Raw genomic sequence first — 10,294 nt, 5'->3', positions numbered from 1 at the left:
ATCCTTATCAGTCGTGTCCCCGGGCAAGCAAATGACAGCTAATATCTGCGTCTCGGATGTTACTATCACGTTGGGCGACTACAAATTTCTAGCTTCTCCTATTGTTCTGGGTGACTCGGATATTGATCTTATTCTCGGAATGGATTAGCTTTCTAAGCACAAGGCTCACCTTGATTGTGCTGCCAGGCAGATTCAATTGACTCATCGTCTGAGGATGTTATGGTCTTTGCCGCTCGTGATGCTACCATCCGACTGTTTTCTCTCAATGAGAAGGGCGAGTTGGATGCCATCTCTCAGATTCTAGTCGTTTGAGAATATCAAGACGTCTTTCCAGAAGAGCTTCCAGGAATGCCTCCGCACCGGCCAGTTGAATTCGTCATCGATCTTAAGCCTGGCACGGAACCTATTTGCAAACGTCCTTACAAGCTTGGACCTGAAGAGTTGAAGGAGCTGAAGAAGCAACTCAATATTCAAGAGCGTATGGGTCTCATCCGACTAACTTCTTCTCCATGGGGTTGTGGTGTTCTTTTCGTCAAGAAGAAGGATGGAACAGACCGACTTTGTGTCGACTACCGTCCATTGAACAAGAAGACCATAAAGAACAAGTACCCACTTCCCAACATCAATGAGCTTTTCGAACAACTCAAAGGTGCTCAAGTATTCTCCAAGCTTGATCTCCGTATTGGGCTATCATCAGATTCGCATTCGTGAATAAGATATCCCCAAGACAGCATTCAGAACAAGCTATGGTTCATATGAATACATTGTCATGTCTTTCGGCCTCGTCAATGCTCCTCCAACATTCTCTCGCATGATGAACTTTATCTTTAACGCCTACACAAATGACTTCGTCTTGGTCTACCTCGATGACATTTTGGTCTTTTCCAAGAACAAGGAGGATCATGCCAAGCACTTGAGATTGGTGCTGGATAAACTCAGAGAACATCAGTTCTATGCGAAGTTTTCAAAGTGCGAGTTTTGGCTCAATGAGGTTCTCTACCTTGGGCATACCATCTCTGCCACGGGCATAGCTGTTAATCCTGAGAAGGTGTCTGCAATTGTAAATTGGGAACCACCTCAGAATGTGAAGCAACTCCGCAGCTTCCTTGGGCCTGCAAGCTATTGTCGAAGGTTCGTTGAGAACTTCTCAAAGATCGTGAAGCCTCTTTCCAACCTCCTCCAGAAGCATGTGAAGTATGTCTGGTCGCCTGAATATGACATTGCTTTCAACACCCTGAAAGGGGAGTTAGTCACTACTCCAGTTCTGACTCCTCCTAATGAATCCAAACCGTTGAAGTCTTCTGTGATGCTTCCCTTCGAGGTCTTGGTGCAGTGTTGATGCAAGAGAAGAAAGTTGTGGCTTATACATCTCGCTAGTTGAAGCCCAATGAAAAGAACTACCCCACTCATGACCTCGAGTTGGCGGCAGTTGTCCATGCTCTTTTAACATGGAGACATCTCTTGTTGGGACGAAAAGTGGACATCTTCACTGATCATAAGAGTCTCAAGTACATCTTCACTCAGCCAAACCTCAACCTCAGGCAGACTCGTTGGGTCGAAATGATTCAAGAGTATAATCCGAGTATTGAATATACTCGAGGCAAGGCCAATGTAATTGCTGACGCATTAAGCAGGAAGGCGTATTGCAACAGTTTGATTCTCAAGCCTTACCAACCAGAGCTTTGTGAAGCTTTCCCCAAACTCAATCTCCAAGTTGTTCCTCAAGGATTCCTTGCTAACCTCCAAGTCTCTCCTACTTTGGAAGATCAGATTCGCAAGGCTCAACTTCTTGATGCTATGGTGAAGAAGGTGAAAATTGGGATTGCCAAGAGTCAACCCAAGTACAAGTGCTATCTTCTTGATGACAAGGATACTCTGTTCTTCGAGGATCGCATTGTTGTGCCTAAAGGTGACCTTCGTAAAGTCATTATGAACGAGGCTCACAATTCACTCCTCTCTATTCACCCTGGAAGTACAAAGATGTACGAGGACCTCAAGCAGTCGTATTGGTGGACTCGAACGAAGCGCGAGATTGCTCAGTTCGTGAATGAATGTGATGTCTGCAGAAGAGTGAAAGCAGAACACCAACGACCAGCTGGTCTCCTCCAACCTCTTGCCATTCCAGAATGGAAGTTTGACCATATTGAGATGGACTCCGTGACTGGATTTCCAAAGTCCAAGCGTGGCAATGATGCTATCTTCGTTGTCATCGACAAACTCACTAAAGTGGCTCATTTTCTTCCTATCAAAGAATCTATCACATCAGCTCAATTGGCAGAGCTATATACCTCTAGGATTGTCTCCTTGCATGGGATTCCGCATTTGATATCTTCAGATCGTGGCAGCATCTTTACCTCCAAGTTCTGGGATTCTTTTCAGAAGGCCATGGGCACCAACATTCACTTCAGCACAGCTTTTCATCCTCAAACCAGTGGCCAAGTCGAGCGAGTCAATCAAATTCTTGAAGATATGCTCAGGGCTTGTGTCATATCTTTTGGTATGAAGTGGGAAGATTGTCTTCCATATGCCGAGTTCTCCTACAACAACAGCTTCCAAGCGAGTTAGGGCAAGGCCCCTTTCGAGATTCTCTATGGCAGGAAGTGTCGTACTCCTCTTAACTGGTCAGAGACGGGTGAACGCCAACTTCTTGGCAATGACTTGATCACAGAGGCAGAAGAGATGTGCAAAGTCATTCGTGATAATCTCAAAGCCGCGCAATCGCACCAGAAGAGTTACTATGATAGAAAGCATCGTGACTTGGCTTTCGAGATCGGAGACCATGTCTACCTCCGCGTCTCTCCAAGCAAAGGTACTCATCGCTTCGGTATCAAAGGGAAGCTTGCCCCTAGATACGTGGGTCCTTTCAAGATCATTGGCAAAAGAGGCGACCTCGCCTATCAACTTGAGCTTCCCTCCAACTTTGCAAACGTGCACGACGTGTTTCACGTGTCTCAACTCCGCAAGTGTTTCAAGACTCCTGACCGCATCATCAAATTTGAAGAGATTGATCTCCAAGAAGACATGTCTTATCGTGAGCACCCCATTGCTATTCTTGAAGAAACTGAGCGCAAGACTTGCAACAAGTCTATAAAATTCTTGAAAGTCAAGTGGTCACAACATTCCGACCGTGAAGCCACCTGGGAACGCGAGGATCACCTCCGTTATGAGTACCCGGAGTTTTTCCAGTCCTAGATCTTGGGACGAGATCCTTTCGTAGTGGTGGAGTGTTGTAACACCCCGTATGTAACATGCCATATTTGTATTCCAACTCTTGCCATTTCCAACACTAAGTTATGTTATTTCCTTGTTGTCGGGTTTTTGTCTCCGTGTGTTTTTGTCTTTGTCATGCATCTCATATCATGTCATCATGTGCATTGCATTTGCATACGTGTTCGTCTCATGCGTCCGAGCATTTTCCCCGTTGTCCGTTTTGCATTCCGGCGCTCCTATGTCCTCCGGTGCCCCTTTCTAGCTCTTTTCGTGTGCGGGTATTAAACGTTCTCGGATTGGACCGAGCCTTGTCATGCGGCTTTGGTTTACTACCGGTAGACCGCCTGTCAAGTTTCGTGCCATTTGGTTTTTGTTTGATACTCCAACGGTTAACCGAGGGAGCGAAAAGGCCTCGTGTGTGTTGGAGCCCAACACCCCTCCAAAGTGGCCCAAAACCCACCTAGCTCCCTCTACCTCTATATAAAGGCCCCTCTCCCCCGAAATCCGGATCCCTAACCTAGCTTCCCCCTCCTCGCGCCGCCGGACGAAGTCCGCCAGGCCGGACACGTCCGACCTGCCCCCGTCGCCGCCACGTATCGTGACGCGACTCGCCTGCGCCCCGCGCCCACATCACCGGCCCGGAGAGCCCAGGCCGGGCCCTCCCGAGGCCCATCCGGCCGCACCCGGCGCCGCTCCTCTCCATTGCGCGCGCCGCCACCGAGCCGTCCGCCGCCCTCCGCCGCACCCTCGCCGGACGCCGCGCCTCCCCAACGCCAGCGACCGCCGCCGTCGTCTCCGGCTCGCCGCGCGCCATCCCGCGGACGTCTTCCCCGACGCCGACGCCGCCACCTCGCCGTCCGGCCTTCTCCTCGCTGCCCCTCGACGCCCTCGCCAAGTCCGGCGACCTCGGGTCTCCTCTCCGGTGAACAGTACCCCAGCGGCGAACCTCGAAGATCGCGCTCGATCCAGATCTGGGATTCGGATCGGTTGACTTTTTGACCTAATCTCAGATATTTTTAGCATTTTCCCACATGTCATAACTCTACAACCGTTGCTCCGATTCGTGCGTGTAGCATATCAAAATGTTCATCTCGGCGAGTACTTCATTTAATCTCATTGCATCATGTTCATTTGAGCTTATCTTGATGCCCTAAATGCTGTTGGAAGAGGGCTATGTGATGTTAGTTTCAGATCCTTATCAGCAAATGCACTTTTGTCATTTTTGCCATGATTAATGTGTGCCTCCTATGATCTTGAGCTCTACATGTGATTTGAAGTATGCCATGCCTTCTTTACAGGGGTGTGTGCCATGTATTTTTGTGATCTCTGTGGTGACTAGCACAAGCATGCAAAGTAGCCCTCTCAATGTTGTTGATTTCAGGGACAGAAATATTCTAAGTCTTTGCTCTGTCATTATTTTTATGCCATGTGTTCATGTTGCTACCAAGTGATCCGTGCCTCTTTTGAGCATGATCAGTAAGGATGTTTTGTAGATATTGTGGTGCTCTATCCATCCATGTCTTTGTTTGCAATTATGGAGCACCCTAGCTTGAGTCAATCGAGCTCTACTTTTGCTATAAAATGTTCCTGGCAGAATGTTTACGTGTTAAGCATTTTTGCCGAGCTTGTTGTACTTGATCCATGCATGCTTTGTTGTTGTTCTTGCCATGTCTAGCTTCCATGCCATGTCTACTTGCTGGGTGTATGCTTAGTTTATCATGCAATGCTTTGTGGTGAGTGCATCGAGCTCGTAAACATGCCAACTTAATATCTGTTTTGCCATGTTCCAGTTTTTCACTAAGTCTGAATCTGTTAACGTTAATTGCTATGTTCACATGGTTGCCACTGTATTTTCTGATCCCTTTTGGCTTATGATCAGTAAGGGATTTTTGTTGTATACTTTGAGTAGCTTCATGCCATGCCTTGCTTTACCATGATATGTTCCTGTAGCATGTTGTTATCATGCTCTAACCATTGCTTCCTGATGTTAATTTCCTGACTTGTTAATTTCACTAATTCTGAAACCTTTTATCTTTTGCACTTTTGTCATGCTTGTTTGAACCTGCTATTGAGTGAATTAGCTGTAGCTCAGTGTTCATCTTTTGTCAAGCATCTTGAGTGGATCCCTGCCATGTATTTTGTTGCTATGTTAGGGTGTTGTACCATATTGTTCTTGATGCATTTAGATGGCCCTGTGCTATTAATCGCAGATCGGTGCCATATTTGTTTTGCTTGCCATTTGCAAACCGTGCATCCGTTTCCGGTGATCTTTATATCGATTTCGACCGAAATCAACTCCTCTTTCCAGTGGCACTCTTGGTTTTCCAAGTTGAGGCCAGGTTCAATCATTCCTTTCCAAATCATGCATATGCATCGCATATCGCATCCCGCATTTCATGACATGTTTTGCATCATGTTGTTTGTGCATTGCACGTGGTTGATTATTGTCTCCCTTTGCTTGTTGTTCTTGCTTGGGTAGAGCTGGGAGACGAGTACGTGATCGAGGAGCCCGTTGAGTACGCTTACGGGGATCAAGCTAATGTCAACTCGGAGAACTTTGCAGGCAAGATGACCATACCCTCGAAATCACTTCTATCTTTGCTTGCTAGATGCTCGCTCTTTTGCTATGCCTATGCTACGATACCTATCACTTGCTTATCATGCCTCCCATATTGCCATGTCAAACCTCTAACCCACCTTGTCCTAGCAAACCGTTGTTTGGCTATGTTACCGCTTTGCTCAGCCCCTCTTATAGCGTTGCTAGCTGCAGGTGAAGATTTGGAGTTTGTTCCTTGTTGGAACATGTTCATTGTTAGGATATCATTACCATATGTTGTCTATTTTAATGCACCTATATACTTGGTAAAGGGTGGAAGGCTCGGCCTTATGCCTGGTGTTTTGTTCCACTTTTGCCTCCCTAGTTTCCATCATACCAGTGTTATGTTCCTTGATTTTGCGTTCCTTACATGGTCGGGTTATAATGGGAACCCCTTGACAGTTCGCCTTGAATAAAACTCCCAGCAAGGCCCAACCTTGGTTTTACCATTCGCCACCTAGCCTCTTTTTCCCCTGGGTTTCCGGAGCCCGAGGGTCATCTTTATTTAACCCCCACGGGCCAGTGCTCCTCTGAGTGTTGGTCCAAACTAGAGCCCATTGCAGCGCCCCCTCGGGGAAACTCGAGGTTTGGTTTTAGTTGTACGGAGCGCTCATCTGAGTGTGCCCTGAGAACGAGTTATGTGCAGCTCCTATCGGGATTTGTCGGCACATTCGGGCAGCTTTGCTAGACTTGTTTTACCATTGTCGAGATGTCTTGTAACCGGGATTCCGAGTCTGATCGAATTGTATTGGGAGAAGGAATATCCTTCTTCGTTGATCATGAGAGCTTGTGATGGGCTAAGGTGGGACACCCCTGCAGGGATTTCATCTTTCGAAAGCCGTGCCCGCGGTTATGGGCAGATGGGAATTTGTTAATGTCCGGTTGTAGAAAACTTTAAACATAACTTAATTAAAATGAATCAACAGAGTGTGTGGCCATGACGGTCTCTTTTCGGCGGAGTCCGGGAAGAGAACACGGTCTTGAGTTATGCTTGAACGTAGGTTGTTCTAGGATCACTTCTTGATCATAGTTCATCGACCGTGCCTTTGCCTTCTCTTCTCGCTCTCATTTGCGTATGTTAGCCACCAAATATGCTAGTCGCTTGCTGCAGCTCCACCTCATACTTTTACCCTTCCTATAAGCTTAAATAGTCTTGATCGCGAGGGTGTGAGATTGCTGAGTCCCCGTGACTCACAGATTCCTTCCAAAACTAGATGCAGGGACCGATGATACTGCTCCAGGTGATTCGACTGAGCTCAAGTGGGAGTTCGATGAGGACTGAGGATGATACTACGTTTCTTTTCCAGACGATCTGTAGTGGTGCCCAGTTGGGGCGATCGGGGACTTTGTGGCATTTGGGGTTGTTCTTTATTTTGGTTCCGTAGTCGGACCTTGAGTGTAACTATATGAATGTAATGATATTTATGCTATTTGTGTGACGTGGCGAGTGTAAGCCAACTATGTATCGCTTTCCCTTATTTATTACATGGGTTATGTGAAGATTACCTCAATTGCGACATTGCTTACAATGCGGTTATGCCTCTAAGTCGTGCTTCGACACGTGGGAGATATAGCCGCATCGTGGGCATTACACCTAGTGTCCACTATGTTCTGAGATTGATGTTGCTATGACTTTGCTATGCTGAATGCTTGTCACTTGGGCCTGAGTGCCATGATTTCAGATCTGAACCTATTATGTTTTCATCAATATATGAGTGTTCTTGATCCTATCTTGCAAGTCTATAGTCACCTATTATTTGTTATGATCCGTTAACCCCGAAGTGACAATAATCAGGATACTTACCGGTGATGACCGTAGTTTGAGGAGTTCATGTATCACTATGTGTTAATGCTTTGTCCCGGTTCTCTATTAAAAGGAGGCCTTAATATCCCTTAGTTTCCGTAAGGACCCTGCTGCCACGGGAGGGTAGGACAAAAGATGCCATGCAAGTTCTTTTCCATAAGCACGTATGACTATATTCGGAATACATTCATACATTATATCAATGAACTGGAGCTAGTTCTGTGTCACCCTAGGTTATGACTGTTACATGATAAACCGCATCCGGCATAATTCTCCATCACCGATCCATTGCGTACGAGCTTTCCATATATTGTTCTTTGCTTATTTACTTTTCCATTGCTATTGCTATCGTCACTACAAAATACCAAAAACATTACTTTTACTACTGTTACCTTTTGTTACCGTTATCACTATTATCATATTACTTTGCTACTAAACACTTTGCTACAGATATTAAGTTTCCAGGTGTGGTTGAATTGACAACTCAGCTGCTAATACTTGAGAATATTCTTTGGCTCCCCTGTGGCGAATCAATAAATTTGGGTTGAATACTCTACCCTCGAAAACTGTTGCGATCCCCTGTACTTGTGGGTTATCAATCAACGAGCTAGTCAAGTAGAGGCATACTAGTAACACTCTGTTTTTCTATGTATTCACACATGTATCATGTTTCCGGTTAATACAATTCTAGCATGAATAATAAACATTTATCATGATATAAGGAAATAAATAATAACTTTATTATTGCCTCTATGGCATATTTCCTTCACTAGCAAATATTGGTCTAATGGATCGGTAGGAGGTATGGCAATAGAAGAAAGACTAATTATTTCATCCTTATTAGGCAATTCTTTGTCATGAGGATGTCAACGAAACTTAGAGAAATTAAACTCATGAGACACATCACCAAAATTGACACTGACAATTTCTTTTTTGCAATCTACCCTAGCATTAACAGTGTTCAAGAAAGATCTACCAAATATTATGGGACAAAAATCATCTTGTGGAGAACCAAGAACTAGAAAATCAGTAGGGTGTTTTATTTTCCCACACAAGACTTCAACATTTGTAACAATCCCAAGTGGTGCAATGGTGTCTCTATTTGCAAGTTTAATAGTAACATCAATATCTTCTATTTCAGCAGGTGCAATATCATTTATAATTTCTTGATATAAAGTAAAAGGGATAGCACTCGCACTAGCACCAAAATCACATAAGCCATGTGTCGGTGTACTAGAATAGGGGTACCCTAGTACCCCGAACTTGTGCACGGGCAGTTGCAGCACCCCGCGGCAAGGCTTGCCGAGCGAACGCCAAGATCCTCCATGGTTCCCTTGGAGCCATTCAAGAACAAAGTATTTAAGCTCAGGAGACAAGGCCCCGGCAAGAGGAGCTTGCCGGGAAGGCCAACCAAGGCACTCCAAGGAACTTGCCGCGATGCGCCACGCGCTCCGGCAAGGCAACAAGGCCCCGGCAAGAGGAGCTTGCCGGGAAGACCAACCAAGGTACCTCGAGGCCCGGTGAGCGACAAGCTTCCGGACCCGACAAGATAATAGCAGCGGCAAGGCGCTTGCCGCGGCAGGCGGCCACTCTGTGCCCACGCTCCAGCGCATCCACCAACGTGTCGCTCTGGGGGCCTCTCCGGGCGCGCGTGGCAGGAGGCTGTGCAGCCAGCGGTGCGCAGTGGCATGCCAAGCTGACAGGATCGCCATCGTGTCGAACGGTGGCGCCCCTAACGGTCCTTTTCTGCATTGTTTGGGCAACCCAGACGGGCATTTAATGCCCTTGTCCCCTGCCGTCAGAGTTAGGTAGGGTGCACTGTACAAATAACTGTACCAACCACCTCGCTTTTTACATTTGTACCCTTCTCTGCGTTGCCACCTGTCGGTGACCCCTTTAGCGTATAAAAGGAGGCCCATGCGCAACGTAGAGGGGGTTCGCCACGTTAGGCTCGGTTCTACTAGTTCGGAACCCAGAAAAACACCACGCTCTCTCTCTAGAGCGAGAACACAAGATAATACAATCAGACAAGCAGCAGTAGGAGTATTATCTCTCCGGAGAGCTCCGAAGCTGGGTAAACTGCTCATGTGCTTCGCCTCGATCTGCTCTTCGTGCGATCTCCGCCCCCCGCCGAACCGAAAGGGGCCCAGTCCGCCGGCCCCATAGATGTTCGTGGATCAGTTTCCCCCGACATCTTTGGCGCGCCAGGTAGGTGGCGTCGAGATTGTGTGAACCTGATCCGGCGTTCACACGAGCTAGATCTTCATTCCCTTCATCAACATGCCACCGAAGAAGAAGACTTCGGCGGCAGCCGCTCCATCCACGTCACTTCCGCCACTGTTGGAGCAAACAGGCGGTGGAATGGATGCCGGCGGAAGAATGGACGTCGACGAGGAAGCTCATGATGCTGCCAGGTCCAAGGACAATGCTGCACAAACCTCGGCGACTGTACATGTTCCACGCCACTCTCAGGAGGCACAAGACCAACAGCGTCATGGCACTCGCAGTGCCATACGCATGGTAGGCCAAGACCATGCTGGTGGATCTCGGGGCGCTCAAGACCAGCATGCACGCCAGCGTGCTGGCACGAGCGGGGCACGGTCGCCTGGACAGGATACTGCTCCTTCTAACATAGTTAGAAGTTCGAGCACGTCCCGCTCCTCACGCCGTCCGCCACTGCCACC

This window comes from Triticum dicoccoides, chromosome 5A (genome assembly GCF_002162155.2).
Source record: "Triticum dicoccoides isolate Atlit2015 ecotype Zavitan chromosome 5A, WEW_v2.0, whole genome shotgun sequence".
Lineage (NCBI taxonomy): Eukaryota > Viridiplantae > Streptophyta > Magnoliopsida > Poales > Poaceae > Triticum > Triticum dicoccoides.
Note: the sequence above shows the minus strand (reverse complement) of the source record.